The following is a 25,173-nucleotide window of genomic DNA, read 5'->3' as shown; positions in this document are numbered from 1 at the left end:
ATGACACAGTGTGGAGGTGTTGGCAGCATGAGGAGACCATATAGTGGCTGAATGACACAGCCTGGAGCTGGCAGCAGCATGAATAGACACTAGGGCTTCACAATCCTTAAGATTAAAAGATGAATTCTGAAATTTAAACTGAAGATTTTGGGAAGCTAGTGCTACCATAACAAAATTTTTATTCCTAGACCCAGGCCCAGCAGCATCAGTAAACCATATATTGGCTGAATGACACAGCCTGGAGTTGGCTGAAGCATGAGGAGACCAAATAGTGTCTGAATGACACAGCCTGGAGTTGGCGGCAGATAAGGAAACAATAGGGCCTCAAACTTTAAGAATAAAAGATGAATTTTGAAATTTTCATTGAAGATGTATGGTACCTAGTGCTATCATAAACATATTTAGGTAATGTCCTAGGCCCAGCAGCATCACTAAACCATGTAGTTGCTGAATGACACAGACTGGAGCTGGCCCAAGCATCAGTAAACCATATATTAAATGAATGGCACAGCCTGCAGGTGGCTGAAGCATGAGGAGACCATTTAGTGGATGAATGACATAGCCTGGAGTTGGCTAAAGCATGAGAAGAGACCGTATAGTGGTTGAATGAGACAGCCTGGAGGTGGCAGCAGCAGCATCAGGAGTCCTTAAAGTTACCCGGTGACAGAGTGGTGCAGTGGGTGGCAATACCAGTACCCGGTGACGAAGGTGGTGAAAAAAGGTCTGATACGGAGGATTTGTTTGTTTGTAATTGGGGAGCAGCGCCTTAAATCTGTTTGGCACTACCCATATTTGTAAAGTGTTGGTGTGACACCATGGTCAATCTACTCTGATGCACCAGGCATTGGTGGGTGGAAATCCAGACTGATCCATGCCTGATTTATCTTCACAAAGGTCAGTCTCTCCACATATTTCATAGATAGACAAGTTCTACTAGGGGTGACTATTGCCCCCGCCACACTAAACACTCACTCTGATGGCACACTACTGGCCGGGCAGGACAACTTTTTCAGGGAAAATTCTGCTAGTTGTGGCCACAAATCAAGTTTGGCTGCCTAGAGGTCCAGCGGATCTTCAAGGTATGTTGGCATGGGCATGTCAAGATATGCCACCACCTTCTGGTTCAGGTCCTGCTCCAGGTCTACCTGCTGCTGATGAATTGCTTCACTATACAGGTGAAGAAAGCTAGTCATCAGCGACTGTAGACTCAGGCTGCTGCTGCTGATGGAGCTGGAGTTGGTACTGCTCCTGCCACCCCACCCCTCCCCAGCAGCCATGGCAGTGGAAGGTGAGCACAGGGGGCCCCCCGATTCAGACCTGTGAGAGGATGGACAATGACACCGATAGGCATCGGCCAACTGACTACATAGGATGCCTCTTTAGTAGGTCATTTTATCCTCCATCTCAGTGGGTGTAAAAAAAGGCCCCTATTTTGTAGCGGTAGCGAGTGTCCAATAAGGTGGAAATCCAGAAATCATCCCGCTGCCGGAAGGTGACAATTCGTCTGTTACTATGCAAGCAGGGGAGCATGCATTGTGTCATTTGTGCAAGCGACTCGGAGGGACTCCCTGCCTCCATCTCCACTGCATACTTCCACTGTGTGTCTGGGTCCTATGTCTCGCCTTCCTCATAACCCTCTAGCTCCTCTGGCTGCTTCTGCTCCTCCTCTCCAGTCATATTACTAGAAAAACACCCATTTGGCAAAACCTAAACTGTGCTCCATTGTGCCCCTCCCCCTCCTCTTCTTCCTCCTCCAGTTCAGCCCCCACAGGGCTCATGTCTCCAGTGCCCTGACCAGCCATTGTTTCCAACACATGTTGTAAGAAATGAAGCAGTGGAATGATATTGTTCATCCTGTAATCCTGGCGACTTACTAATAATGTGGCTTCCTCAAAGGGCCTGAGCAAACGGCAGGTGTCACATATGAGCTGCCACTGGTTCACATTGAAGTTACAAAGTTACACAGGGGAGTACCCCTATCTGCTTGGATCATCAAGATAATCGGTGATGGCTTTTCTCTGTTAGTACAGTCGGTCCAACATATGAAGGGTGGAATTCCAACGTGTGTCAACGTCACAAATCAGACTATGTTGTGGGATACCATTTTGACGCTGCAGCTCAAGGAGGGTGTGCTTTGCAGTGTACGAGTGGCTGAAGTGCATGCAAAGTTTCCTTCCCATTGTTAGGATGTCTTGCAAATGGGGGGAACACTTCAGGAACTGCTTCACAACCAGATGGAACATGTGTGCCATGCAGGACGCATGGCTCAACCTTCCCAGTCTCAGCGCATGCGAGATGTTCTTCCCGTTGTCAGTCACCATGGTTCTCATTTCCAGTTTTCGTGGAGTAAGCCATGCTCCAATTTCTTTATGAATGACTTTTAGCAGTTCCTCCCGTGTGTGACTCTCTTCGTCAAGGCAAATCATGTAAAGAACAGCATGACATCGCCGTGCCCTGCCCACATGGTATGCTGAAGGGCCACTGAGACTGGTCTGGGCAGTGGAGGCTAAGGACATGGTGGAGGATGAGGAGGTGGAGTCGCACACTGTCATAGGAAGAACGAGCTGAGAGCATGGAGGAGGAATCGGCGTGACCAGTCCAAGTTAGGGTTGTGGCTGTGCAGGAACCACATTCACCCAGTGATCCGTAAAGGACATGTATTTTCCTTGACCGTAGTTACAGCTCCAGACGTTGGTGCTGCCGTGCACTTTGGTACACACCGACAGGCTCAAGGACTGTATATAAAAGAGAGAAAAAAAGAGATCCACTCCTAGTGTGGTATGTTTACGATAGGTAAGCCCCTTAGAAAAAAACTATTTTAGGCTTACCAGAGGGCGTTGTTCTGGGGGCACAACACCTATGATGGCATGTAGTATCACTTGGTCGGCGTGAGGTCAGCAGCTCCAGGGTCCCCTCTGAGTGTACTAGACGCTCAGTGCTTTAAGTGAGATTCCAGGTGTGTGAACCATATCATGGAACACATAAAAATGAGGACTCAATTCCAAGGCGCTTCCCCTCCAATTTAGTAAATGGTATGCCAAGGCAGAAGAATTTCAATACTGCTAAATAAGGCTTCTCTTTATTCCAAGGAATGCAAAGTACACATCAGGGCAAGGGAGGGCTGGACAAGAGGCAGGGGGTGCGGGTAGGACTGCATAGATCGGCACAAAACTGTGCAGTCCTACCCGCACCCCCTGCCTCTTGTCCAGCCCTCCCTTGCCCTGATGTGTACTTTGCATTCTTTGGAATAAAGAGAAGCCTTATTTAGCAGTATTGAAATTCTTCTGCCTTGGCATACTATTTACTAATTTGGAGGGGAAGCACTTTGGAATTGAGTCCTCATTTTTATGTGTTCCATGATATGGTTCACACACCTGGAATCAGGCTCAAGGACTGGACCACCTTCTCTTCCACAAAATTGTGCAGGGCTGGTACTGCCTTCTTCGCAAAGAAATTATGGCTTGGCACGCTCCACCTCAGCTCGGCACAAGCCATCAGTTCTCTCAAAGGTGCAGAGTCCACCATTTGAAAAGGGAGGGATTGCAGCACCAGCAACTTAGGCAGGAGCGCATTCAGCTTCTGCGCCGTTGGATTAGTGGGCGCATACTGTTGTCTCTTGGACATGGCTTTGCCAATGGATTGTTGGTGGAATGACTAAAAGTAGGAGGAGCAGGAGCATCTGGAGTGACAGAAGGAGGGTATGACATACAGCTCCCTTCGGCTGAGGTGGTGGAGCCTTGTCTGGCTGAAAGATGGAGCGGCGTGCCACTGGGTGATGCTGCAGGCTGGACCGATTTATGGTGGTGAAGCATATGTTGATGCAGGGCAGTGGTGCCAGTATTGGGACCCTGGCCACGCTTCACGTTCTGCCAACATATCTTGCATGTGGCTATGTGAACCTCCTCGGGATGCTTGATGGAAAACTGCCACACCGCCGAGTAGCTGATTTTCCCACCAACAGTCCGCACTTATTGACTGCTACTGCCGCTGTCTCCAGGAACCCCTGTTCCACTACCTCCTGAGAAGGTAGGCTGCCACGAAGCAGGTGGTCTCCCCCGGGCATGTTTGGCTCCAGAATTTCCACTTCTGCCACCATGCTGACTGCCAACCATGCTGCCACCTTGATGGATCAGCTGCTGCCTCACGGGCAACCTGCAACTCTCTTCTCCTGATGATGAAGTCCCTTCTGCACCCGGCTCCCAATTGCGATTGGCTTCATCATTATCAACAAGTGTCTGCCCGTCACTCATGTCCTCCTCAGGTTCTTCAACAGTGTCTGCTTCAGGACCTTGAACCCTGGCAACACCGCCTCCCACGTCACTCTCCTCATCACTACTTGCCCGCCTAGTGGATATCTCTTCCACTTCTTGGCTGGGCAGTAGCTGCTGAGTGTCCTCTATTAGATCGTCCTCACTGTATAGTGGAGCTGAACCCACAGCATAAGATACTTCTGTAGGGGAGGGAACAGCATAGGACAGAGTCAATGGGAGGACAGGGACTGCCCCCGTGCCATGCAGAATGAGGGTTGTGTCTGAGGAACCCACCGACTGTTGACTGGGGGTGTCAGATGTCACTTGTGATGAAGTGGATGACCGTGTTAACCAATCAATGACGGCAGATGGGTTGCTGGCCGAGACACGACCGCTAGCTGAAAACGGGAGCTCAGGCCTCTCGCTGCAGCTCCTGCTGCCACTCGCCCCTAGTCTGCTGTGACCACTGCCTGAAGGATTTAGGCCTCTGCCATTCCTCTGTGCACGTCCTGGCACTTCTCTGTCTGACATACTTAGTGTGTATACGAGGGGAGTACAATATGCTTCACTAAAATTAAAACAGTATTTGTCTAGAACAGAAGCAGGTGTGCACTTTTGCCTGGCTTTTCACAGTATCTAGGCCCTTGACATATTAACAGGAACAAAATAGTACACTACTTAGATGTAGGTATGTGGTATGCACTGATGAGGGCAGAAAAATGCTTTACAGTACACTTAAAAAAGTATCTGAGTACAACAGCAGCCGGTGAGTACTTTTGCCTGTCCTTTCACAGTATGTAGGCCCTTGACAGATTAACAGGTAAAAAGTAATACACTACTTAGATGTACGTATGCGGTATGCACTAATCAGGGTAGAAAAATGCGTTATAGTACACCTAAAAACTCTGTATTTTTGTAAAACACCAGCCAGTGATTACTTTTGTCTGTCCTTTCACAGTATGTAGACCCGTGACAGATCAACAGGTACAAAATAGTACACTACTTAGATGTATGTATGCGGTATGCACTGATGAGGGCAGAAAAATGCACTACAGTACGCCTAAAAACTCTGTATTCGTGTAAAACACCAGCCGGTGATTATTTTTGTCTGTCCGTTCACAGTATGTAGGCCCTTGACAGATTAACAGGTACTAAATAGTACACTACTTAGATGTACGTATGCGGTATGCACTGATGAGGGCAGAAAAATGCGCTACAGTACCCTTAAAAAAACATATTTTTGTAAAACACCAGCAGTACACAAGAGTGCTGCCGCCAAAAAAATCGGTGTACTAAACACAAAATTGCACTCTGTCACAGACTATTAGGAATGGACTGCTGGGAATTATACCGTCTACAGACTAGTATAACTAGTAGATGATTTTTGGTGGAACAAAGACACTGAATTGCGCTGAAAAATTATTCCTGCCTCCTCTGCTAAGGTGTATGAAGTTGATGCAGCTTGCTGAAATGTATGAGGCAACACACAGCTATCTGTCCCTCTCTGTAATACTATGTTGAAGAAAGTGACTGGGAGGTTTATGCCTGCAGCTGCAGTAAAAGTCCTTTTTAGTGAAAAAAACAATGCTCTCCGTCCACGAGAACGCTGATGTGACTAGGAGGATGTTAAACACTGCTGGACTGCGCTTTACTCTGCTGTAACAGGCTCTGCATCCTATGATCCTTCTGCAGTGTATTGTAATGACGTGAGGAGCGGGAATTATGGCAGATGATTATATAGGGCTGTTACATCACAGGGTTGACTGGCTGCTGATAGGCTGCATCCTGCATGTGATTCAGGGTCATCCCGTCTACTTTCCTTCCCGCCTTGCCCCATGTACTGACATGTGGGTCCACCATTTTAGATGCCCTAGAGCCTGCACTGGAGTTAAGGAGTTTAATGAAGCTATTCGCGAAATAGAATTGCAGCCATATTCACATTCGTTGTGAATCAAATATTTCCTGAAATTCGTAAGAAATTCGGGTTCGTCAGCTTTGATTCGCTCATCTCTAATATAGCTGATAGCATTAATAGACTTGGCGAATTGACACCATCTAGTAGCATGCTATGACTCTGAGTGTTAACCCTGCTTCATCTATACCTCTTATGCAAGTCTAGGCAAATAGAAATGCAGCAGAGTTAACAACTATTTATCTGTATGTGCACTTTTACACAACTTTTCAGAACAAGCTTTCATGTGTGTGTACATGAGGATTGGTACTATGTTTGACCATCATATGACATATACATAGAATTTTTAAAAAATTTTTTGCTCTTCAGGTTTTTTTCTCAAATGTTCAGTTGCCCCTAAGCTATTGGTTGGATATTAGCTGCTATAATGTCTTCCATACACTGCACATGCACAGAAGAGAGGATCCTGATCTTCTTTTATTCATAGTACACCCTCAGGAGCAGTACAGCATGAAAGACATTATACAATAGTACAGAGCAGTGTAAGCTGGAAATCCAGCACTTGGTGAATTAAAACCAGGGGTCAAGTCCTGGGAAAAAAAGTGTGGGAACTCAAGAACTCTTAGTAATGGGAATGGTGTTCCTGTTGTGGGAAAAAATGCAGGTTCTCATGCATTCCTGCAGGACTTGGGCCCTGAATAAAACACTTAATACTAGATTCTGCAGCCTAGTTTTATGTCTCTCTTGTCGGGTTAATAACTCATTTATGAATTATGAATTATGGTCAACAAAAATATTAAAAATATTATGACCAATATGAATTGCCAAAAATATACAAACAATGCAATTCACCATATCTGGGCTCGACTATTTTCCCAGATATGAGTTCGATGAAGTAGTGGTAGAAGTAACTTTTGCAATATAATAAAATGATAATGCAGTTAAAATAAAAATATGTACATTTATTGGTTACAATTGATCAACATTAAAGGGGTACTCCGCTGCCCTGTGTCGGAAGCTCTGCTCTCCAGCGTCCGAAAGTTTATTGTTCCGGACGCTGTGTGCGGGCTTCCGTGTTCAGGGCCGCCCCTCGTGTCGTCACGCCTGCCCCCTCAGCGACGTCACGAAGGGGACGGGCGTGACGTCAAGAGGGGCAGCCCTGAACACGGAAGCCCGCACACAGCTTCCGGAACAATAAACTTCCGGACGCTGGGGAGCGGAGCTTCCGGCCCAGGGCAGCGGAGTACCCCTTTAAAGAGTAATAAAAACAGACCATTATATAAATCAAATTATATAAAGAATAGCAATGATGTAATGTCAGATATAAATCAATGATGTATTAGTTTGTTATTTAATAATATTAAGCTTAGTCGCAGAAGTAGGTTAGTTCAGACATCATTTATACTACTTTGTATAGAGATCAGCATCAAATTATATCAAATGGGCATTTTACATATACAAAATGGGAGTCAACCCCGCCCAGTTAACATAGAAAGAATGTATCGGCAGATAAGAACCATTTGGCCCATCTAGTCTGCCCAATAATCTGAATCCTATCAATAGTCCCTGGCCCTATCTTTTATGAAGGATGGCCTTATGCCTATCCCATGCATTTTTAAACTCCTTAACTGTATTTGCAGCGACCACTTCTGCAGGAAGGCTATTCCATGTATCCACTACTCTCTCAGTAAAGTAATACTTCCTGATATTGCAAATATTATTAAACAGAAGAAACTTTCAGCTCACCACATGCCTATTCTGAATGGAGAGAGTGTACTGTAGCAGGGAGCACGGAAGATAAACGCCAAGCCATATCCTTGGTTATTCAGCAATCCAGAAACGAAATTCAAGGGCTCCAGCTCCCCAAAAAATAATAGTTAAAAAATTCAATTTTTTTCCCATAATGCTTTAAAATCCAAAAAGGACAAAACAAACATAATGTGCTCTGGTGAGTGTGAACACCTCAGTATATAAAAATCATGCAGAGTGTGAGGGTCTCATGCCATGACTAAGAACACTATTGTTCGAAATGCGTCGGTTGACATGGGTTTTTAACTCACCAGAGCACATTATGTTTGTCTTTGTCCTTTTTGGATTTTAAAGCATTATGGAATAAAAATTTGTATTTTTTAACTACCATTTTTGTGGAGCTGGAGCCCTTGAATTTTATTTCCTGATATCACTTTTAAACCTTTGCCCCCCCTTGCGGTAGTTTTTCTTCTTTTAAATATGCTCTCCTCCTTTACCGTGTTCATAACCTTTATGCATTTAAAAGTCTCTATCATATCCCTCCTGTCTCTTCTTTCTTCCAAGCTATACATGTTAAGGTCATTTAACCTTTCCTGGTAAGTTTTATCCTGCAATCCATGTACTAGTTAAGTAGCTCTTCTCTGAACTCTCTCTAGAGCATTGTGTGTCAATCTTTTTTGCCTGAATACCCCTTGACAGCCCATTCCCAAAAAATTGTGCCCCCATATTATAGACATTTTGTAGTGATTATAGTATAATTCATATGGTTTACTTTCTTCTATAACAGGCCCCCTGTTCCTCTCCCTATCTCCCCAGTCCCCCGATTTACAGGTGACGTCTTCTCTAACTGGAGTTGTTTACTTTTCTTTACTATCTGGCCTAGACCGCCATTAAGATTTCTCCCATGCAAGACTTCTCCACAGAACACCCAAACAAACATTTTAGGCTTCTTCCTGCAGTACAATACCCACCTATTTACAAACACCCCATGTTTATTGTCACACACAGTAATAGTACCCACCTTGCATCCCCATAAATTTGTAAGGCCCCCTCTGTGCCCCCGAAATATAGCTGTAGGCCTCCCAGACTGCCCCCATATATAGTTGTAGGCCGCCATACTGTCCCGCTTTGGTGCTCCACTGCTTCTCTGGTCTTGGGACCTATTTCTATGGTTCATAGAAGTAGTCCCCACGTCTGCAGGGGCAGTGGAGCAACAAAGCTGATGGTAGTTATTGCCCACAGCAGCCCAGTGCCCGCATTTCCCCTTTGATGTCTTCCTGCTCCTCGGTGCAGTGTTGTCAGACTACCATTTCTTTCAAATTGGTCCAGACCAGTAACCAGTGGCTGTGGCTGCTATCAAAGTTTCTTTTTTTTCAAGTACCCCCTGAAGAACTGCTAAGTACCCCTGGGGGTACTTGTACCCCAGGTTGAGAACCACTGCTCTAGAGTATCTATATCCTTTTGGAGATACAGCCTCCAGTACTGCGCACTATACTCCAAGTGAGGCCTCACCAGTGTTCTTTACACTGAACACTTCTCTCTTTCTACTGCTTCTATCCCTACTGCTATACCTCACCCTATACATCCAAGAATTCTGTTAGTGTTTCCTGCTGCTCTATTACATTGACTTCCTACCTTTAAGTCTTCTGAAATAATTACTTCTAAATCCCTTTCAGATACTTTCCCTTTCCTCAGTTTTTACGCCCCAGGTGCATTATCTTGCACTTATCCACATAAAATTTCAGTTGCCAGAGTTCTGACCATTCTTTAAGTTTTAAGTCCAAGCTCAATGACTGCAGTTAATTGATAAGTCTTCTATGGGACAGTGTCAAAAGCCTCACTAAAATCTAGATGTCGATGTCTACTGCCTCTCCACCATATATTATTTTAGTCATCCAGTCGAAAAAATCAATAAGATTTGTTAGTCATGATCTCCCTGAAGTAAACCCATGTTGTTTTTCATCTTGCAATCCATGGGATATTAGATGTTCCACAATCCTATCCTTTATTAGGGTTTCCATTAATTTCCCCACTATGTCAGACTTACGGGCCTATACTTGCTTGATTCCTCCCTACTACCTTTCTAGTGAATGGGCATGGCATTTGCTAATTTCCAATCTTCCGGGACGACTCCTGTTACCAGTGATTGGTTAAATACATTTGAAAAAAAATTCTGTTTATTTTTTGGAGCTATTTGTATTATAGTTCAATAAATATGTTAATGTGTTTGCTAGCTCACCACTAAGCTTTTTTTTATTTTTTATTTTTGGGTGTATCCCATCAGGCCCCTGTGACTAATTCGTCTTCACTTTAGACAACAAACGTAGAGCCTCTTCCTCTGTAAAGACACATGCATCAAACAATTCATTAGTCTTCCTCCCTAATTGAGGTCCTTTTCCTTCTTTTTCTTCTGTAAAAACTGAACAGAAGTATTCATTAAGGCAGTCGGCTAGCCCTTTATTCTCTTCAACATACCTTCCTTCCTTTTTTTTAAATTTAGTTATTCCTTGTTTTAATTTCCTTTTTTTCATTTATGTATCTGAAGAATGTCTTATCCCCTTTTTTCACAGACTGAGCTAGTTTTTCTTCTGCCTGTGCTTTAGAAGTTCTTATAACTTGCTTGGCCTCTTTCTGCCTAGTCTTGTAGATTTCCCTACCTTCATTGCTCTGGGTTGTTTTATAATTACGAAATGCTAGCTTTTTGTTTTTTATGATTTTGGCCACTTCTGCTGAGTACCACAGTGGTCTCTTCCTTTTTCTGCTTTTACTGATAAGTCTAATGCAATTTTCTGTTGCCTTCAATAATGTGTCTTTTAAGTAGTCCCATTTCTCCTGGACTCCATGTAATCTCTTCCAGTCTGATAGGGAATCATTTATGACTAATCTCATTTTTGAAAAGTCTCTTTTTTTAAAATCTAAAACTTTTGTTTTTGTGTGGTGTGACTCCTTCACTGTTCTTATATTAAACCGCACTGACTGGTGATCACTAGATCCCAAGCTTTCGCTTACAATAACATCATATACCAAATCCCCATTTGTGAATACCAAATCCAAAATGGCTTCCATCTGGGTTGGCTCTTGGTCCAAATGTTGTAGAGATGATCCCAGTAGGGAATTTAGAATATTTGTACTCCTGCAGAACTAGCTATTTTGGTTTTCCAGTTTATATCAGGAAGATTGAAGTCTCCCATAATGATAACTTCTACTTTCATTGTCATTTTATCCATTTCCTCAACTAGTAGATCATCTAATTCTTTCACTTGGCCAGGTGGTCTATATCTCACACCTACATGAGTCACAGACTGATTACCAAACTGCAACGTAACCCAAACTGACTATGTTGGCTTCACTAACTTGTATTAGGTTAGATTTTATGCTGTCTTTCACATATAGGGCCACTCCTCCTCCTTTCTTGCCTTCTCTGTCTCTTCTGAATAAAGAGTACCCTGGTATGGATATGTCCCAGTCTTTACTTTCATTAAATCATGTCTCAGTAACAGCCATCAAATCTACATTCTCAGATGCCATTATTGACCACAGTTCTAACCACAACTATCTCTGGTAAGAGACAGTACTAAATATATAATTTATAGGACACTACTAATTAGGAAGACTTAAATTAAGTTTCCAAGTGGGAATTATTATATCAGGTGGTGGAGCAGAGGAAGATCCCATCAGACTATGCTAATATGCAATATGATCATTGCATTGATCCCCATAAGACACGCCCTGTTCATCTGCAGTTGAAGGGGGTGTGGCTTATAAACTACTATTACCATCTCATAATTGAGATTATACACAAGCCAAGTCTACTTAGCTACATGACATAATCCCATCCACATTAAAAAGGTAACTTAATCAAATAAGAAACCTGTGTATCTTACCGAGTGTATGCATAGTACTTCTGGATAAAAGAAAGATGGCTGCCTGGGGTCCATGGAAACACGTATAGTCATAACCGGTCATCAGATAGAAATCATTAAGGGATAAAAGCTCTTTCCCTGGCTCTTCATGGCTCTGCCCCTTCAGGTAGCCTCTAGGAAGTTCTGTGATGCTTCTGTGATGAGGATTTGTGTTTCCTCCTGTGATGAGCATACTGATGCTTCTCTCACCCAAGTTTTAACCTGTTTCCTCTCCTAAGCATCCACCCAAACAAATATGTCATCCAGTGATGATTTGTGTTGGTGGGTGTTAACTATATAGGTTCAGAGTCTAGTTACATGACATCACAACTAAACATTCATTTACTATAATTGTGTTAGAGATGCCAAAGATTATTATGGCCAATTTATCACCTGTATACACATAATCCAAGACAAATCAATGACATTGATTCTTCTCAGGCATCTCAAATAGATGGCCAGAGATATAGATAAATAGAATGCAAATCCGATCCATTGTCAAACACACACCTGTATCCAGGCCAGGAGTACAGAGCAGACCACCCATTGTGTACAGAGCAGACCTCCTCCCCGTCCCCCCCCCCCCCCAATTGGAGTCATTTTGACAGAAACGAGTTTGCAGGACTTTCATTGAAGACTTGTCAAACTTCATGGGTATTGTCTTGTCTAATCCACTTTGATTACTTCACACATTCCACTCTGTCTTATGTGTTTTTCTCAAACTACCTGTCTTGGTGAAAATTCATTAAATTGAATCATTTTGATTCAATATGGATGCTTTGCCATGTTGTATCTTTCATATCATAAAATCTGATCATTTTGGTACCAAATAGCCTGACATTCTTTACCTCTGTCTTTCTCCATCCATTCCCCTCTCTACCCTTTTCATAGATTTCTATGGGCAGCAGTAAACTGATACTTCAGTGAGCTGATCTGCTTTTTTATAGCATGAATTAGGCACAGGAGACATGACTGATTACAGGGAAAAGATGCATTTTTTGTTTGGTATCTTAAACAGTTTCTTACATTTTCTTTTCATATTGGTATTTATTGCATGAGTAATTAATTTCATATGTGCACTGAGAAGCAGAGCTATGTATACTGAAGACAAGCAGGGATCTATGCACTGAGGACAAGCAGGGCTCTGTACACTGAGGACAAGCAGGGCTCTGTACACTGAGGACAAGCAGGGCTCTGTACACTGAAGACAAGCAGGGCTCTGTACACTGAGGACAGGCAGGGCTCTGTACACTGAGGACAAGCAGGGTTCTGTACACTGAGGATAAGCAGGGCTCTGTACACTGAGGACAAGCAGGGCTTTGTACACTGAGGACAAGCAGGGCTCTGTACACTGAGGATAAGCAGGGCTCTGTACACTGAGGACAAGCAGGGTTCTGTACACTGAGGATAAGCAGCGCTCTGTACATTAAGGACAAGCAGGGTTCTGTACACTGAGGATAAGCAGGGCTCTGTGCACTGAGGACAAGCAGGGCTCTGTACAGTGAGGAAAAGCAGGGCCCCGTGCACTGAGGACAAGCAGGGCTCTGTGCACTGAGAGCAAGCAGGACTCTGTACACTGAGGACAAGCAGGGCTCTGTACACTGAGGACAAGCAGGGTTCTGTACATTGAGGACAAGCAGGGCTCTGTGCAGTGAGGACAAGCAGGGTTCTGTACATTGAGGACAAGCAGGGTTCTGTACACTGAGGACAAGCAGGGCTCTGTAAACTGAGGACAAGCAGGGTTCTGTACACTGAGGACAAGCAGGGTTCTGTACACTGAGGACAAGCAGGGCTCTGTGTACTCAGTAACAGTAAAAGGCAGACCTAAATTGCTCAGTCTTTTTGTTTTCTGAGTGATAAGCCCACCTCTCTCTATTCACAACAGATGGACGTTTGAGCAAGCCAAATGTTTATGTTTTGGAGGGATTGGAAGAGATAGCTGTCTGCTTGGGTCATGTTTGGCCAATAGCCATTACATTAAAGCGGTACTCCTCTGCCCCAGCGTTCATAACGTTTTGTTCTGAGTGCTGGGTGCGGGCTGCGGGGGTCATGACGTTATAGCTATGCCCCTCATGATGTCACGCCACTCCCCCTAAATGCCAGTCTATGGGAGGGGGCGTGGCAGCTGTCACGACCCCTTCCATAGACTTACATTGAGGGGGCATGGCCGTGAAGTCACGACCCCCGCAGCCCTTACCCAAAATGTACCGAATGCTAGGGCAGTGGAGTAGTGCCCTGACCCCTGAATGGTCAGCCAGCCATTTTTAGACAACATTTCAAATGGTTTCTGGAGTTTACCATGTAGAAGTAAATACTTCCCCTCTGACCAATCTCAGAGCACATTTACTGTCGTTCTCTATATTCCATATATTTGAAGAGTTATATAGATTAGTTAGGAGTAGCCGTATTAGTCCAGTGATGCAAAAAGCAAAATCATCGGTAGTTGCAGTATCTTGTAATACGAAAATCTTCACAGCCGCTTAACAACGAAAATCTTCAAGCTCACCAGAAAGGAAACACAGCTTCACAGTGATATATACTTCTAGGGATGTTACATTGGTGAGACCAGTCAGCCACTCAACAAAAGGATGAACCTCCACAGATCGTCCATCAACAACCATATAGAAAAGGACTATTGCACCCCAGTTGGACACCATTTCACCCAAACAGGTCACTCCCTACAGGACCTCAAAATCAAGATCCTGAAAGGAAACTTCAAGAACACCCAGGAAAGAAAGACATTTGAAGCCAAAATGATAGTTCTTTATGACTCCAAGAACAGAGGACTTAATGTGGATTTAAGCTTCTTATCCCATTATCAAAATTTCCTATAACCTTTGCTAAACTCTCTACTCTCTCCCTGCTCTAACACCATCACACCCCTGCTCCCCCTCCCCTGTCTAGTCTTATCTTCAGTCTATGGTTCTGTAGTAAAATTGTCTGTCCAGCGTAACCACTATTCTCACCTCTGCTCTCCAGCCCCCCCCCCCCCCCCCCTCATCCTTATCTGTATCTATCGTCCTATTGCTATACAATTTATGGCCCAACTTAATGTCCATTCTCCACTAATGTTGTTTTAACCCCTGCATATTTTGTGAGATAGAACCTGTGTTTTCTCCTTGTGAGCTCAGAAATGCTTATGACTTGATAAAGGGAGGAATCCCGAAAGCTTGTCTCTACAAAATCTTGTTAGTCCAATAAAAAAGGTATTACAAGATACTGCAACTACCGAAGAGTTATATATATATCTATTCCTCCTACTTTACTTGGCAATGCATGATTTTACTAATGTGCTAAATCCTGATCTATCCAGTTATCATGATAAATGATTTAATCAGATAAAATGCGCTACTAATGTTTTATTGATGTAAGAAGCGGCAGAAAATCCTCCAAGTCATTTTTCCAGCCTGATTTGTATTACTTGTGTTTACCATAGACTTTGAAGTGAGTTATTGTTTTGTTTAATTGATCTTGATTGTCTTGATTGAAGCAGATGAGACTGAAAATGTCCTGTCAGGTTTTGAATCCAAACACTAAGATTCCAATGCTGAAACACAATGCCATCATTGCTATTGAATGAGTAAAACATTCAGCCAAACACAATAGTAGTATACTGAAATACTGCAAGGGTATGTTCACACTACCGATGTTCAGCAAGGAATTAAGTGGCTAAATTTCTATAGTGAATATGCATCTTTCACAATGCTACAGAATTGGCGGTTAGGTCTGCGGCATTATGATGCAGACATAAGCGTCATCCTATTGAAATATTAAAGGGGAACTCTGGTATGTGAGTACTTATTCCCTATTCACAGAATCCTGTGGATAGAGGATAAGTGTCTGATCTTGGGGGGGGGGGGGGGGCAGGGGGCAACTGCTGAGAACCCCACCCCATCCCTCCCCCCTTGGATCGCCTCCCTGGCTCTCTCCATGCACGGAGCGACCTCAGCTCTGTGCATGGATTACTGTCGACCACCAAACTAAGTGGTGGCCTACAGGCCCCTCTATGTCTCTTTATGAGAGAGCAGGAGAGTACAAGGGGGGGGGGGGGGGGATTGGGACCTCTGCCATTTCCTGTACAGGCCTCTGGCTTTTCTCGTGTACGGAGCGGAGGTTGGCATGCGCCTTCCATGCATCTCTATGGAAGAGCCGAAGACTTGTTCTCGTGTATCTCTGGCCCTTCCATAGAGATGCATACAGGGGGGAACCCCTTCACAGTGCAGGAGATCATGGAGGGGGGTCCCAGCGGTTGGACCCCTTTGTGATCTGACACTTATCCCTTTCCTAAATTGGACTATTCCTTTAAAGCTATAATCACATTTGCATACATCTAATAGTCTAAAATGCTGATACTGTTCGGTATCTACAGCTCCTTTGGATCTGTAGCTTGCGTAGGTGCCATATAAAGGTATATATATATATATATATATATATATATATATATATATATAAATATATATATATGATTACAAAAAAAAAACTGTAGAACAACTTTAGACTATTTGAGAGTTGCTTCACTTTCACCCTAGATATAATGCATCTGAAGGCTATTAGGACACGCTGAGGGTTGTAGTTGGAATTCTACGACAGCCACATTTTGGAAACCATTGGTCTATAACTGTGTTTTCCAACCATTGTTTCTCCAGCTGTTGCAAAACTACAACTCCCAGCATGCCCGGACAGCCGAAGGCAACAGCTGGAGAAACCCTGGTTGGAAAACGCTGATCTATAACATAGTTGCATAATATAAGCTGCTTATCCCTCGCCCAAGCCATGCTTAGAGATCTTGCTGACAGTGTTGTCTATTATAGGAAATATGTCCCATGCACCCTGCCGAAAATGCTGATCGCATCACACTCTTCACTTCTAAACCCTTCAGTCAAGCAAATAGATGGGCCCCATAGGGTCAAAACTGAGTTTTCTTTTTGCAAAATATAGTCTAGCGGAAAGCCTCTAACTTCCAAGCATTCCATTTCTAGATAAGCCTGGGGAAGGAGAGCTGTTAAATAAAATCTCTAGTCTAAATATAGCAAGAGTGACATTAAAGGCAAGTGACAGTATTTAGAGATACAGCGTAGGCATTAGGCTGTGCTCTCACTGGCAAGTCTTGCATTTTTAGTAGCTATACAGAGGGAGCAGAGCTGAATTTGCGATATAACTCTTAAGGGGGCATGACGCGTGTGAGCAATGAAAACACGAATAAGATACAGTAATGTTGCGGAAAAAAACAACAAAATTCGAAGTAATTTTGCATGAATTATGCCCAGTGACACAATTAGCTCTGCTTCATAAAAGACAGTACACATAAAGGAGAATTCCAGCCATTTTATTTTTTTTATTTGACGGTGCTACATGGGCTCTAAAGTTAGTGTTGTTCATAATACAGTGTCTCGCAATTCTTGTGTAATTTTTGCCCCAAGGTTTATTTTTAGCAGCATATAAAATGAGTATTGTCTCAAGTTTTTTTTTTGTTGCAGTGCGGCCCCAGACATTACATCACTATTCAGGTGTTGAAAGGGAGCCTGCCTGCTTTAATGAGTAGAGCGACCACTGGGTGAGGGGGAGATCATTCTCTACAGGGCTGCAGAGAATTATAGTTTTATGTACAGCACGCATAGCTCAGCTGTGCTGAAATGGATGGGGTGACTGATGTGTGAGAGGGAGAAACGTGAACTCACGCTTACAAACAAGGGATCCTGGGACTTGCAGTTGGAGGCAGGGAACTCCAACAGGAAACACCATTTCACAAACAGAAAGCAACAGCGTTATGGTGGATTCACAACATAGCCATTTAGCCCCAAGACAAGCACAGCTCCTTCCTAAGCATGTCCAATACTGTTTGGCAGGTACATACTAAAGTCACCTTATGGTGGATAACCCCTTTAAAAGCTTACATTCAGCAATGTCATTTTAAGTAGCGCATGAAAAGAAAAAGAGTTTTGTTCATAAACAGGCAAGATCCAGCTCTCTAATGTAATCTAATTGTCTTTATCTGTATCAGTGCATAGCAAAACTATAGAAGAAGAGAGTATACAAAACATAGGGGGATATTCAAGACGGAAAATTTTCTGCGCAGACTGAGCCAAATTTGATGAAAAAGTGGCGCAAAATAATTTTGTCTCGTTTGCACCATGTAAGACAGGTTTTTTTTAAAGGAGAGATGGTCTTGAGAAAAGGGACGTCGCTTAAATTGAGCCAAATTTTCAAAAGTCTGTGACCAAAAAGATGGTGTAGACCGGTGTTTTCCAAACAGTGTGCCTCAAGCTGTTGCAAAACTACAACTACCAGCATGCCCAAACACCCCCTCCATTCATGTCTATGGGAGGGCACGTGACAGCCATCACGTCCCCTTCCACAGACATGAATGGAGGCAGCGTGGTGTGACGGCAATAAGGGTCGTAGCCGTGACTTCACGTTCACGTCTCGGAGGCAGCGCCCCACACAGAATGCCAGGGGCTGCACCGAGATTGCGGGGGTCCCCAGCAGCAGGACCTCTGCGATCATACATCCTATCCCCTTTCCTTTGGATAGGGGATAAGATGTGTAAAGCTGGAATACCCCTTTAAGTGAATGGAGCAAGTGACCGTTTCCTGCACAGCCCATTGGTTGGGACAACATATAAGCTGCTGCAGTGCTGTGTTCCTTTCTTTCTTATTTACAGTTGATGGTGTTCTATCCTAGGCACATGGCCTCACTTTATAACCTGGAAACACCCCTTCAATACAACTAATATAAAATATGGGACACATTCCCTTTAAGAGAGAAGAAGACAGAAAATACTGTAAAGATGGGGAAAATATTTTGCTTCTTCATCAATTCAGACTAAATTAAATTTTGGAAAAAACCTATGCGGCCTCAGGCAGCCCTGCAGAGTGATTCTTTATTGGAAGCTTTTCTTTGTGAAACCCAATTGAACATTCTTAATTGATTTTCTAAAATGATAAAACTTATAAAGCCGACTCCAAAATGAAGAGCTAACAGTGAAAATAAAGCACAGTGTTGGTTCATCATTATAGATGCAGCTTTGCACCGTATATGTTGAATACGTTCCAACCTCTGTATTAACCATCTGCTTCTAGGGCTAAACAGCCATCTGTCTGCGGTATTATGGGATTGACTTGTATTAAGTACATCTCACTTCAAACTATCAAACATTACAGGCTTTACAGTTATTTCTAAGTGTTTGATGCCCATTTTAGTCTAGTACTATATAGCTACAAGCCTCTCTGTTTATACAAGTTAATATACATTGTAATTTAGTATACGAGATTATTTGTGGGTAGATATATAAACACAGAGCCCGATAGTAAAATGTTTAATGGGTCCACAGATAAACCTATTTGAATACACAGATAATAGATTCTAGTCTCAGCTATGAACTCTCATCGATTTCCACTATACATTACTCAAATTTTTTGGGGTAAATCATAGTTAAAGGGGTACTTTACTGAAAACATCTCATCCCCTATCCAACCCCCCGTCATCTCCTGCGATCTCCAGGCCGGCAGCGGCGGCGTCCAGAACATGGAAGCTTGCAGCTTGTGACATCACGCCACACCCCCTCCATACATAGCTGTTACACCTCCTCCCATAGACGTGAATGGAGTGCGTGTGGCGGCTGGCATCGACAGTCATCGGGCATGGAACGGAGTTTGCTCCGTGCACTGAATGACAGAGGTGCCTTTGGATAGGGGATAAGATGTTTTCAGCGGAGTACCCCTTTAATCTTTTAGGTTGCAAAATGCCCTGTCCCCGCCTGAAAAATACTTGCTAAAAATTGGCAGGAATGTTGCAAAGTAAAAAAAAGTTGCTAATTTTTGTGCAAACTTTTTTTTGTCAGAAAACTGGATGCATTGATAAGTTCTCCCATGTCTCTTTTTCTCTATTAAAAATAAATAAATAAATAAATATAATTGTTAGGGTAGGTGAACAATTTTTGTCCACTTATATGTTGTGTGGTGCAAAGGTGTAAATGCACCAAATTTGTTATATGGTTGCAGAGCACAGGTACATAGTTCAGTTTACATTTTGTATGATTTTTTTTTTTTTTTTTTTTTTACCCATTGTGTAACTTTTTACCACCCAAAAAATGTGTGAGAAATAAATTCCTCCCGATATGTCAGCTGCGCACCTTCAGACAGTGAGTGTCTGTATGTAAAGCTAGAGCGGTATTACAATTCTGTAGACTTTAGAGCTGAAATATGTGTATTGCTTTAGGGTAAGGCCATCTTCTGCATTTTCTGCACAGAAATCTGCTGAACTTAGGCTAGGTTCATACTGTGGGACCTTTTTGCTGGAGAAATATAGTCTGGAAATTCCAAGAGCGGTCTGTGCCGGCTGAATCAGCGGGCACTAGAACTGTAAGGACATGGCCGCCCCCATAGATGACATTAATTCTGTTAAAAAAAAAACAGAATGTCCGCTGCAGAAATAGCTTGCACTGTGTTGTGGAATCCCATTGACAGCAGTGGGATTTAGCTGCATTGGAACTTTCTGCGGCGATTTTCTGTGCAGAAAGAAACTCTGCAATATATCTGCTATATGTTGACATAACCTTAAAGTGGTATTCCAGCCATAGACATCTTATACCCTATCCAAAGGATAGGGGATAAGATGTCTGAACTGGGGGGGTCCCAGCAGTGAACAGCACCCGCATTCTATGGCAGGCTGCTGCTCCAGTCTCGAAAACCTCTCCATTTCCGGGACTAGAGACATGACAACACGCCACGCCCCTCTCCATTCATGTCTATAGGAGGGGGCGTGACAGACAGCCATTGCGTGATGTCACAAGGGGCGTGGCCTTGTATTACATCACGTCTCCAGTCCCAGAAACACTGAGGTTTCCGAGACTGGAGCAGCAGCCCTGTAGAGAATACGGGTGCTGCACAGAAATCAGGGGGGGGGGGTCCCTGCGGCGGGTAAGAATACGGTAGGCACAATAACTTATGTCTAACTTGTCTTTCACCCACACAGTGTTATACTAGGAGCGCATGTACTAGGAGCGCTTGTTTTGATTCCTTTCACTCTTCCATTGCATACAGGAGATCATCTAAGATGTTTGTGGTATGTCTGACAAGTTTGTTCACTGTTTCCTATGACAGAATTGTGCCTACAGCTGATTGCTATATTGCAGAGTGTAAAGTAGAGGAGCGCTCCATAGGATGATACTATAAAAACTGTGGAAGACTTGTGCATACCCCAATGGTTTCAATGTTGAAAAAGTGGAAAAAGGTCTTGCTGCATCCCTCTTGCATGGATGCAATCATAGTGAGAGGTACAAGGAGCTTCAGTGAAAAGTCTCAGGATGACATTCGCTAAACAGAACAAACCAAGGTAAACTCAAGGGAAAAACTTTAATGGACCAGCATGCAATGCATTTTCTGGTTCACAGGCCGCTTCATCAGGCAGACAAAGCAACCTGTGAGCCAGGAAACGCGTTGCACACTGGTCCATTAAAGTTTGGTATGTTTTGCATCTGTCACCCTGATACTTTCTATTTAAGCCCCTTGTACCTCTAACTATAATGCAAAGTGTGAGTCAGTATCAGCAGGAGTTTAAGGGAAACTGTCATTCTGTAAAATAATTGGAGCTGATACTGCAATAGCTGATACTGCAGTATAACCAAGCCTCTATAACTCTTAATCTTAAATGTAAAACATGATTTTATAGTTTTGCAAATAGCTATCATCTAAGAGACCGGTATCATATTTTATCTCCCTATCTGCTCATGTCTGCAGTTCTGAGCATCATATAGAGCTGACAGATTCTTTTTAAAATGTACCTTGAAAAGGATTTACATGGTTTTGTGAGAAGATGATTTCTGTGCCCTCCCTGATGTTATTGAGCCCATGGTGCACAAATTTTTCTCTCTCTATTTCAGAGATGGGCTGTTTGCCAGCAGTGTTTACACATGAACTTCTTTTCTCTTACTTGCCTGGCCAATCACGTAACATAACCCAATCCTCCCTTCTATGCCACCACATAGTGCTGGAGAAAGTGCACTGGACTTAACAGGCTGGCACTGTGTATGGGGATGATTTACAGTACACTACTATAGAATAGGGAATTATTGACGCATAGGTTTTTTTTAGTGTGCTATTTAGGTAGAAATGAAAACAGCAACACCATCACAAGTAAGTGGTTACATCATAAAACTAGCTCTGATCTAAGCAGTGAACTGTAAATCTCCCTCTTTTTGGGCAGACTAGATGGGCCATATTGGGAAGACTAGATGGGCCAAATGGTTCTTATCTTCTGACAATTTCTATGTTTCTATGCAGATGATCATGACAAGCCAAATTGAGTCTATGTAGTGAACTGCTACTTTTGCTGAAGACAATGATCAACTACACACGGACCAGTTTCCCAAAAAAATATGGGTGGTCAGAGATGAGAGAGAAACCTTGATTATGCCTTTCTGGCACAGTGCGGACCCTCTAGAGCAGTGCTCCCCAACCCGGACCGGAAAATGTTTGATAATTTTTCCGTGGCCCGCTTGTTAATTAAGTAGGTCTCCTTTGTTAAATAGTTAAACATCGGTAGCCCCCCACTTCAGGAAGGTATGTCCCTTTATCAGGTAGGCAGGTAGGGTTCCCCTAGTAAATAATGTCCCAGATAGATATGTGCCCCCAGTTGATAGAAAGGGTGGGCTCCCCAAGTAGGTGGACAAAGCCCCAGATAGATATGACCCCCATGAGGTAGGGCTCCCCATATGAAGACAGGCCCCAAGATAGATATGACCCCCATCAGGTAGGGCTCCCCCATATGAAGACAGGCCCCCAGATAGATATGCCCCCCATCAGGTAGGGCTCCCCAGTAGGTAGACATGCCCCCAGATAAATATGATCCCCACCACTGATGGGGGTCATATCTATCTGGGGGCATGTCTACCTACTGGGGAGCCCTACCTGATGATCAGGTAGGGTTTCCAAATAGGTTTATACAGGCCCTCAGATAGATATTACCCCCCGGTATTTAAGTACTTATGCCCCTTAAGAATATAGTTTTGCCCCTGGTGATCAGGCAGGTCCTCATATTAGACAAGTTTATCTCCCTCACTCTGAATTCACACAGGTCTGCTCACACTGTTCCTGTACTTACATCTCCCTGTAGCAGTCTATGACGAGACTTCCTTGCGGGGATGCGCGTGATAGGGGACGTCATCACAGGCGCCGCACGGGATGTCAGCGTCCCGACGTCCTGAGCTGCGTATGCGATGATGTCACGAATCGCGAGAAGCCCCGCAAGGAAGTCTCGTTATAGACTGCTGCAGGGAGATGTAAGTACAGTAACAGTGTGAGCGGACCTGTGTGAATTCTTCAGGCACTTAGGTTTGCCTTTTGGCCAATCAGGAAGCGGGAGGACCCACTCCCTGATTGGCCAGGAGGAGGATCAGTGTAACAATAGCAAATTTTCATTCTCTATTGTCACACAATGGGCGGGCTCAGGAGCGCGCAATGCTCTGTGCCTCGGCCGTCACAGTAAAATTATTTCAAGTTCCTCGGGTGGCCCAATACCGTTTGATCCACGGACTGGTATCGGTCCGTGGCCCGGGGGTTGGGGAACACTGCTCTAGAGGAGACAGATAGTCTCAGATTGCATGCACATCGTCCAGGTTCTCTCCTGTACTGGGCACAAGCAAAGCCTCACCCACTCTTCCCTGCAATTAGCAGAGAAGCGAGACACCTAGTGGCAAAGACTTAAGTTTTTTGTTTTTTTTAGAGTAAGAAATCATTTTGGGTAAATGAAATGATTAATAAAAATGTTAGAAATCACATTAAGATATCACATGAAGTTGTTTAGAGTGACAGTAACATTTCAACAAATATATTTACAAAGCAAATCAACCTGTTATGAACTATTATGTTCTCTATGTGTAAACTTTAAACTATATATAAAATAGTGTTCAAAAGAAAACTTACCAGCTATTGAAAATGAACCTTCATTGTTTACTTCCAGGGTATAAAAATCTATTATAGTCAAGTGATGCACACACAAGTTATCTCCAAGCACCAAGAGCGGAGACTTTTTGGCAGGTCTCCAGGCATCCTCAAAAGGATCAACAGGATTAAGCTTTGATCCCTATGAAAACACAGTATAATGCAAAAAAGGCTCCAAAGAATTAACCAATATCATGTAACCGACCGAATAAAACAACTCTGCTCATAACCAATTCAGTGCGGATCAATCCATAGAAACATTTTTTTTTTTTATTCCATCAAAGTTTTGAATGAATATACTACGAAAATTACAGAATAATTCCAAAGATTATCGAATTTAATTAAAGTACAGCATCTTAAGTGTTAATCTACTGTCAAATTAAAAGGCAACATTATACGTAGATAATTCCTTAATGACCTTCACCATTTTGTTTTTATAGCTATTACACTTTTACTGGGGGAAAAAAAAGTCTATTATTATTATTTTTTTTTACATAAAATGTCCAGTGATTGCCTACCCTTTTTATTTTTACTTTCCCCACTACATGACCAGACACATTTATTTTTTTTCAGCACGTGGATTTGAAAGCAGAAATGCTTTGCCTCACATGGTTTCTGCAGTATTTTTCTAGTGATACATAGGAGTTACAGTTTTTATATAGGCAAGGATTCTGTTTCTTTGGTGTCATTTATTGGAGGATACTAACCAGCAAGTCTGAGTCCAAATCATAAAAGACACTTGAAACATAGTCTCTTTTATGGGTAGCTAACTCCATTAGGTGGCACTAGAGCAACAACTTTCTTCCTTCTGCAAGAGAGTTAATTTACATACCATTTTTCTAAGGGAGAATTTTGTTGCCTATAAGACTCCCATTTCCAGCTGGCATTCTCCACAAGGATAAACTATACCCACACCAAGGTCTGTAAAGAGAGACTTGCAGAGCATCTTGAGAAATGGGTCCAACTAAGGTGCCCTTCTCTTCAAGGGTGCAGTAGAATCTAAATTGGCTTACCGTGATACTTGTACCCTTATTGCCTATACCTAGCATGGAGGTGTGCAGGAAAACTTTAGTGCAACCTGAAGAAGATAACTTCTTATGCTCAAAGTGTTACAAGATTTTCCATTAGCTCCATTGTAAAATGAAAATTGCTTGCTGTCAGATGCCAGCTATTGGAGGTTGCGTCCCTTGAATAGCCTTTAAAACATGACTGGGGATTAGTATCCAAGCCAGAATAAGAATTTTCTCAATCTTCTTGTCCTTCATCGAAATTGAGCAGGGTGCTGGCTGACTGAAGGAGTAACATTTCCCCTTGAGGAGAGTACTAAAAGCAATCTGTAGTCTTATAGCACATGCAATGCTCCACTAGGGAGAAATGGATTTTAAAGGGGTACTCTGCCCCTAGACATCTTATTCCCTATC

The 25,173-nt window shown here is 43.2% G+C and overlaps 1 protein-coding gene across 5 annotated transcripts in view; it reads left to right on the top strand.

Annotated features, from left to right (window-relative positions):
• The window catches only part of KCNH5 (potassium voltage-gated channel subfamily H member 5), a 403,943-nt gene that overhangs the window by 155,482 nt on the left and 223,288 nt on the right, over positions 1-25,173 (top strand). The window lies entirely within an intron of this gene.

The sequence above is a fragment of the Hyla sarda genome, chromosome 11 (genome assembly GCF_029499605.1).
Source record: "Hyla sarda isolate aHylSar1 chromosome 11, aHylSar1.hap1, whole genome shotgun sequence".
Classification (NCBI taxonomy): Eukaryota; Metazoa; Chordata; class Amphibia; order Anura; family Hylidae; genus Hyla; species Hyla sarda.
Note: the sequence above shows the minus strand (reverse complement) of the source record. Positions and strands in the feature narration are given on the sequence as shown.